This window comes from Melitaea cinxia, chromosome Z (assembly GCF_905220565.1).
Source record: "Melitaea cinxia chromosome Z, ilMelCinx1.1, whole genome shotgun sequence".
NCBI classification, from domain to species: Eukaryota; Metazoa; Arthropoda; class Insecta; order Lepidoptera; family Nymphalidae; genus Melitaea; species Melitaea cinxia.
In genome coordinates, this window is record NC_059424.1 from 22,480,477 (window position 1) to 22,489,325 (window position 8,849).

Sequence of the window (8,849 nt, forward strand, 5' to 3'; positions counted from 1 at the left end):
TTGAAATGTTTTAAAATATCCGAAAGATACGTTTTGGAGAATTTTACGTGGTTAATTTTGTACAAAGTTTGTACATGATTTCAACGTGTATAAAATATTTTGAATGTCAATCACATAAGACTGGTCGGGGAATCCGAGTAGAATAGTATAGATAACGCTAAATACTAACTGAAAAACAGTAAAAATTAGAAATGTAAACAGAAAACAGGGGCATCAATGTAAAAGCAGCAAATCTACTGTTAAAACAGTAGGGTTGGTAACACTGGTTCCCGACCGTACTCCATACAATAGAACGAATGAACACAGAGCTCCGTTAAACGCTGTCGGCCTCGCGTCATTTGTCAATTTATATTTAAATTATATAAAAATAACAACCAGTTCTTTATCATAAATTCATAAACGTTATTATTTCCAATAATTAAAAGGTAAGATATTATTACTTCTATATAAAAACTGCTAATTAAATTTTGTGATACCAATTGTCTAAGTGGTAATTTTTGAATTTGTGTCAAACGTTATTGTTAACCACGCGCTAAATAGGAGTGCCAATAGTGGTTCCGATTCTTTTTAAAATGAATTAATGGGTTTTAAGTTTATTCTGTCGAGTATATATGTGAGGAAAAGCACCCTGAAGCATTTTTTTTTTCGGCAGGTCGTAATACGAAAATGTCGCCATGTGAATCTCACGCTTACTTTACAGGGAATGACACATACAAAGCAATAAATCTGATTCTTTCTAAAGTTGGTGACTTCACGCCGCTTTACATTGTCATAGCGATCTTAGCGGTTGTACTCGGCGCCCTCATCATTCTCAACGTCGTTTGCTGCTGCACCAGATATTCTGACTACAGACTAGACCGACACACAGGTGATTAAAAAAATATTTGAAAATTTATTGTTTCAATATCAAAATATTTCTGCATTTTGAAAGTTACAACTTCTCTTCATTCTTACTTGGAAATCTAATGAAAGCTAAAAATGATTTTTTATTTATATAATTGTGTGTGCTGGTAAACGAAAACAAAAACCGACGGGAAGGCTTTAGATTAAGAACCGTCGAATTATCTAAGCTCTAAATTTAGCGTTTTTTGACATAAATTCGTTACAAAAAAAAAATACTCTAACCTAGCTAATTTCCAAATTAGACCGTTTATCAATATAATTTTGGTACAAAATAATAAATAAATAACCCTAATCTAACTTCAAAATGACGGTTCTTAATCTTAATTCAATTACCTCGACAAGTTATACAGCGTAGGTAGACGAAAAAAAAGTCAATAAAAATAGAATACATAGTAATCTTTGATAATACGTATTTACTTGACTATTTTTTCATCTACCTACGTTGTATTACTTGTCGATATAGTTGAAGTCAGCTTTTTTTTCGTTTGCCTGCAAACACAATTATACTGTAATTTATTTGCTTTTTATACACAGTAAGTCGCTGGCTCGCATCAATTTGGTCGGTCACACCACATAAGCAGACCCCACTGGACGACTTTACAGAACTAGAACGCCAGTATGTACGAGTGCAATGCGTTCATCCATACCGACGTGAGGGTTACCAGGAAGAGATCATAAACCAGGATTAGAACTACCTCCGTCCGTGTCTAGGCAACCACTGACATCCTCTCAAGAATACCTCGAACTCCATAAGAGGGAGAGTAATATATAAAAATGGCTTTCCTAATGATGTACCCTGCCATAGCTATCCTAAACATGTTCGTCCTGATGGTTATTATTTTAATACTGAGGTTTGGATCTCAGTGGTGCAAACTGAGGCACAACACATTCTCAGACCAGGAATATTGGAACGAGGACGAAGCCTACGAGCAGAAAGTCTCCTACGCCTAACAATTTACATCATAAAAAGTTCTAGTTCTGTTTATAAACTCCTCCGTCCATTTGTATCTAATTTTTATTGGTAGATTGTACACTTAGTGCTTAAGATTTAGACTAGATGTTAAGATTTAGCTGGTTTTAGAGTAGAAATAGCACAAATATTTACAATTTTAACAATTTTATTGGAAGACTTGCTTTTGAAATATAATAATATATAAATTATGTATCAGATACACATACAATGGGTTATTATTAGTAATGTTTTTTTTCTATCTATTGATTAAGAAAAAAACTTAAAAAAAATTAAAATTTGAACACATCCCAAAAACTAACAAAGCAGTAATGTGTTACAAAATAATTGTAGTCATGATAATTGCTGCAGACACTAAACTTTCACATAGTTCTGCAGAATTTCAAACAAAGTTAGACAGTGTAGTTGTTAATGAAATTGATTTGTGTTTTATTTATATAAATCAAATGTTCAAATGTTCATTGATATTTTACCGCTATATTTTTGGAAAAAAAGTTATTGTTCGGAATTACCTCAATAAGTCGAAAAATATGATATTAATATTAAAATATACTAAACATTATTTGATATTATTCTACGTGTTTTTTATTGTAATTATTTAGAAGTTTTGTAAAGTGTAAAATAGCTATTACATATTTATCAATTAAAAAGATATTAATTAAGACAAAAAAATATAAAAACGCTTGTTTTATTTTATTGAATTAATTATACCACTCCATAAATAGTTTATAAATCTTATGTAATGCGATAATTAAATAATTATAAGTAGGTACATAAAAATTAGTCATATTCAAATCTTACCCTCAAGAAATGACATTGTGATATGACATTCCCCAACGCGCTTCGAGGCGCAGGACTAAGTCCTTGATGACTTTAAAAATATTAAATACGTAAAGATAATATAAAAAGATCCTAATGAATCCTATAAGATTTCAATAAAAAACAATATAGATAAAATATGTGATAAAATATCTACTTTACTCTACACGTTAACGCTTCATCTGCTATAAATGTAGAAATATATTCCGAAATTTTTTTTTAGGACGTTGATTCAATCGCGCAACTAAATTTAGTCTAGTGATCAGTGGGGCTGCATCTAGTTTTATTGTACGCGTAGGACCATTTGGACTTATACCTTGCCTGTACATGGTTACTCCCCTCCGTGTTGCTCCGTGCTTTATGCGTATTTAAAAGAACGAATGGATAGTTACATTATCTGTTGAATCCTGTGTTGCCAACCCAAAGAAACTAAAAAACAGCAGCCCTATGATAAAAAAAACAGGAGAAAACCATATAGCATATAGATACTGTAATGACACAGAATGTATGTGGTTGTGAAAAATGTAAGTAATATGTTTTTAGTTTAGTATGTGTGAGTTTCATAGACAGACGATTATTATTGTGTGGGAATTAAATGAAGTGTACGTGTTAGTGATTTGCCCCCGCAAAAAATGACAGACAGTTTTGTATCAGCAAAAAACGCTATGGCGACCTTCCAAGCCGAACAAACCGTGCTATTCTCTGTATCGAATAGAGATACTTTCTGCTCCGCAAATAGCGGGTTCGATTCCCGCCTGAGCCTGGGTCTAATAAAAGTATTTATATAGTTGTAAAAGTATATCTATTCTTTTTTGCTCTCACACCATATGTCAGAAAATGTCCCAACAAAGCTCCTGTTATAGGCGGAGCTCAGAATTCCAATTCTAAGAAGTTCTCCATCGAATTCTAAGTTTTCCCGAATAAATAACGTGAGAAGCATGGTTTGTTAGTACTTTTTTGTCCTGCAAACTGTGAAACAATATTTTTTATAAAAACGAATGAATGAAATGGATAATAATAATAATTTCATGACATACATTTTACAATACTGTTAACACACATACATGTTTAGTGAACAATGTGACATGCAATAATTCATTACAAGCTATTTAGAACTAACATCAACAATTACGTTTAATTTACAGTATCTTATTATTAATTTATATACTAGCGACCCGCCCCGACTTCACACGGGTGCATGTAGCCTATATGTTGACCCGACTTCTTAATAATATTCGTGTAAAATTTGAAGTAAATCCACGCACTACTTTTTGAGTTTATCCCGGACATACATACAGACAAACAGACAAAAATTCAAAAAACTATATTTTTGGCTTCGGTATCGATTGTAGATCACACCCCAAATATTCTTTAAAAAAAATATTCAATGTACAGTTTTGACTTTCGTACCATTTTATTATATGTATGTACTAGCTGATAAGGCAAACGGCTGTTTTGCCATATATGTTATTAACTCCCTTAATCCTCTATCTTTATAACTTAGGGGTATGAAAAATAGATGCTGGCCGATTCTCAGACCTACCCGATATGCAAACAAAATTTCATAAAAATCGGTCCAACCGTTTCGGAGGAGTATTGTAACTGACATTGTGACACGAGAATTTTATATATAAGGAAATGTATGATTCTTGACTTAGCTTTTGGGGGTCTGATTTTATCTTTTTCTATACTAATATTATAAAGAGGTAAAGTTTATAACTTTGTTTGTATGTAGGGAGTAATCTTCGAAAATACTGATCCGATCATGAAAATTTTTTCACTAACAGAAAGCTACACTATTCATGAGTGACATAAGCTATATTTTATTGTAATTGAACAAAAAATTCAGTAAATAAGAAAAAGATTAAAATATCAAAATAGTAAATAAACTAGCGCCATCTATCGTTATTAGAAAACAATTTATAAGTCTTTCGACGTTATTAATTTAGTCTTATTTTAGTCTATCGACGACGTTTTCTCGATTTTTGATAGATAGCGTTGTGGCAACATATTATTATTTATTTCATTGCTATAAAATTTGTTTTTTAAAGTATGTTATTTGGTTCTGTAATTTAAAATAATAATTACACGGGAGCAACATATTATTTATTTAAGTGCTATAAAATTTGTTCTTTAAAGTATATTATTTGGTTCTGTAATTTAAAATAATAAATACATGATTTTATTACGATTTTATTCATCGCTGTAAGCGCCCGCTGCCGTAACTCGTAAGCCGCGGTTGCGCGGGGGGCAATTGGACACTGCGCATCATGTACTGTGCATCGCATGACCGTTTTATTGTTTTTTCATCTATACGATAGGATACCGCGCGGCTCACTCGCACGGTCGGCTCCCTATGTAGCAGACGTCCACGAAATTGAAACACAACATAATTGCATCACAAAGATAATAATTAACGCCCAACGAAGTGGAAACGGGTCGGCTAGTTATATATAAAAAGACAAGTCCCAACTCACTCATCAACGCCAAGCCCAACCCTTGAACGTAAAAAGCTGAAATTTTGCACAGAGTTTCCCTTTATGATGTATACAAGGAATAAAGAATGATGTTTCGAAATTCAATCCCTAAAAGGGGTAAAATGATGGTTCAAAATTTGTATGGCGAAACAATATTAAATAGACATTTCGATTCGAAACTTCGTAGGAGTACTCCCAAAAATAAATAAGTAAAAACGTCTTTCGTGAGTTTCCGGAAATCAACCTGTCTGTCTGTTTCGGAATGACGATCAATAAATCTTAAGGTCAGTCACTGAAAACAGCAGGAATTGATCTTTGGTGGGAAATTTTACGTGGCCTGCTCGAGAGTGAGCTCATCTAACAACTTGGTTGTGTTAGCATCTGAAGGCAGAGCCTCTACTGTAGTAGATAAAGAAGTACTTTAGGCATAGACTAAAAAAATAAATAGTCTTAACCCTTAGGTAGATTTTCTGCGCGAGCGAAGCCGCGAGTAAAAGCTAGTAAAGAAATATGAGATCATATTAAGAAAACTCTACGGCTGTGCACTGCTATGCTTTTCTACATGGTCACAAGTATTAAATCGAGGAGAGTGGGAGAACAATTAGGAAATGAGGGAGTGGCATTCAGGAACAGGACGTGCAGGTTAGCGGAATTAATAAAAGAGCGGAGTCGCTTAATCTTTTCCCATAAACCTTTCGCCTTTTGCTAAAGATTTCCGTGGATGAGAACACTCATATGTCACACAAATTTTTTACTTAAAAATCTTTTAACACCTAACATATAACAGCCGCACAAACTTCTTAGGCATTGTTTTAATAAATTTCGAAAAACTCTTCGCGACTGTTTTCGTAGCCGTACAATGATTCTAAAGAAGTTTAATAAATTTTCAACAACTCATTTGATACCCATATTGTATTAACTAGTGGGCCATTTTAGATATGTCTCCATGTTGGATTTAGAATGACGCCACAAAGTTAATCATGCATTGTCATCCAAATTGAAGTTGTATACATCAGCTCAACTGGTTGAAGATATCTGCTTTAAAATGAGTTACAAGATTTCAAGATCCCTTTATTACAAAATTAAATAAGTAATGAAATAATGGAAAGAAATTTCTTTTCGATCCTTCTTGTGGCTCGTGTTGTGCTGGAGCACGGATCAGCATCGGGATTCTTCCCTCTGGCCGAGCAAAATTTTTTAACCCCAGCTGACATCGTGATGGAAATGGTGTCGTGGAGTTTGGACAACTGAACTCGAAAGACTGGCGAGTGATCATCCAGGGAGTTTCTGCGGAGCCACGTGTCATGAAGACCCACTATGATAAGTGACCACAGTTAACCTCCACCCACGTGTCAGAAATAATTCGAACCCGTAGTGTAGTTTAAATTAATATTAGATTAATCAAAAATGTATTTCGGTTCATAGTGGAGATTAAATAATTTCGGTTTGTTTTAAACTCGTTCGTTTAATTCATAAAAGGAAGGTAAAGCTGTTTGTTCATTCAAATTTGTATTAAGCTTAAAATTGTGTTTCCTTGTATTAAATTACTTTCTACATTAGTCTAATTTAATTTGGTTCTCCAATCCAATCTGATCGCTAACTTTTTTTCAAAATATATATTTACTTTTCTGTGATTTAGTTCGTCGCGTTAAGAAATAATTAATATTCACTTATAATATGCTGTTTTAATTTAATTACATTTACATATATTTATTACATTTTTTTAACGTGCGACAAGCTAGTAAGTATATCTATATTGCAGGCAAACGAAGAAAAACCGACTTCAATTATATCGACAAGTAATACAACGTAGGTCGACGAAAAAATATACAAGTAATTACTCATTATCAAAAATTACTCCAAAAGTTGTAATCAGATCTCGATGAAATTTCATCATCATTTCAGCCTATGGCAGTCCACTGCTGAACATAGGCCTCCCCAAGTTCGCGCCAGACATCCCGGTTTTAAGCAATCCTCATCCAGCCTACACCGGCAATCTTACGTAGATCGTCGCTCCAACGGGTCGGAGGAAGTCCCACACTGCGTTTGCCAAGACGCGGTCTCCACTACAGGACCCGTCTACTCCGCAACAATGGTGCCTGTGGATCTTCGGTGTCCCAAGTCGCAGGCTTGGGGACGCTTGCGAGTACAGCTGTCAATAAAAATTCTCAACCTCTTTTCGAATCTTGGAAAACTTTGGACCCCCTATTCTGCTCAATCAGAGTAACAATCACTCTCGTATTTGAGCAGCGGAGGTCTCAGCGTACAAGTTTCCGTATCCTATTGGAAAGAGCCCTCTGTTTTGGCGAAGCAGCCGGCAACCCGCGCCTCTGCCTCATCAGATCCAAGGCTTCGGGAGAAAGTTTGGTCTGCTTTGTTGACTTTGTTGGTGGGAAGTGCCTGCGACCCAGTATACACACCGTCTTCACCACGTTGTCGGTTATCTCGTCCACGTCGCTAGTAGTTTCCAGTGAATCGAATCGATTTTGGAGTTCCAATTGGAACTGCCCGGAGCCACATAGTATTTGTGGCAGCGTAGGTCTGAGAGCAGATTTCAACAAGCGGGCCCGCTCTTTTCGGAGGCATATATTCAGAGTGCCCCGTACTAGCCGGTGGTCGTTGCCGGTGTTAAACCTGTTAACCACTAAGACGTCTCTGAATGTACGCCTTTTATCCTCTATGATGAAATCTATGTCGTTCCTCGTCACAGTATCGGGGCTTTGCCATGTCCACCTCCTTTGGGGCTTCTTCTCAAAAAATGAATTTATCAAGAAGAGCCCCTCCGATATATATACGGTCGAATGAAGTAACCTCCTCCTTTTTTTAAATTCGGCTAAACAATTATTTACAAACCTAGTTGTGTATTTAAAAAAAGTATTAATAATGTTAAAAACGTAAATGACGCTGTTAAGTGCAATTAAATATTTTATATTGGCAACATTGTTAAAACTCTAAAATACTCTGTGGGTGAGCCGCAATGGCGTTCAAGTTGGTCTTCTTGTTGTGTGTGCTGCGATTATATAAAAACAGAATAAATGAGCATAATAAAGAAATATAAGCTAGTTTCCTTCCAAAGTCCTAACAGGTTATGGGCCCAGTGCTCATAATTCTGTTTTAGGTGAAAATCGCAGAGATATTTTTTGGTGCGATCGTGCCGGGTGGCGCGGTGACGGCGCGAGCGGTGTGCGGCGTGTTTCTCGGTCTGGTGAACAACACGGGGCTGTGTTGTTGTTGACAGCGGCGTCTGAAGGAGGTCGTGTGGAGTGCACGAAAGGCAATCACGGCATCAGATTTCCGCGGGGTGCAGTTTGCAAATGTCGGAGACAGACCCTAGCATCATGGCGATGGCGTCACCCTCGGTCATCAAACTGGAGGGCCAGCGCAATTGGAGCGTGTGGAAGTTCCAATTGACAGTCACTCTGAAAGGAGTTGATGTGTTTTCAGTGATTGATGGAACATTGGTAAAACCAGAAACTGGCGATTTGACAGCCTGGATAAAAAAAGATAACAAGGCGCAGAGTATCATCGTATCTAGACTGAGTGAGGAGGCCATGATTCACGTTTTAACATGCGAGACGGCGGCTGAAATGTGGAATAAGTTGCATAGCGTTTTTGAGGCAAAGTCTGCTACGAGTACATTGATGTTGCAACAACGTTTTCTTCAGTGCAAGTTTGAAGAA

At 35.9% G+C, this 8,849-nt stretch overlaps 1 pseudogene; it reads left to right on the forward strand.

The window, feature by feature from the left end:
* The first annotated feature begins 5,831 nt into the window (after window positions 1-5,831).
* Window positions 5,832-5,939, forward strand: LOC123669072 (annotated as a pseudogene).
* Window positions 5,940-8,849: the final 2,910 nt, after the last annotated feature.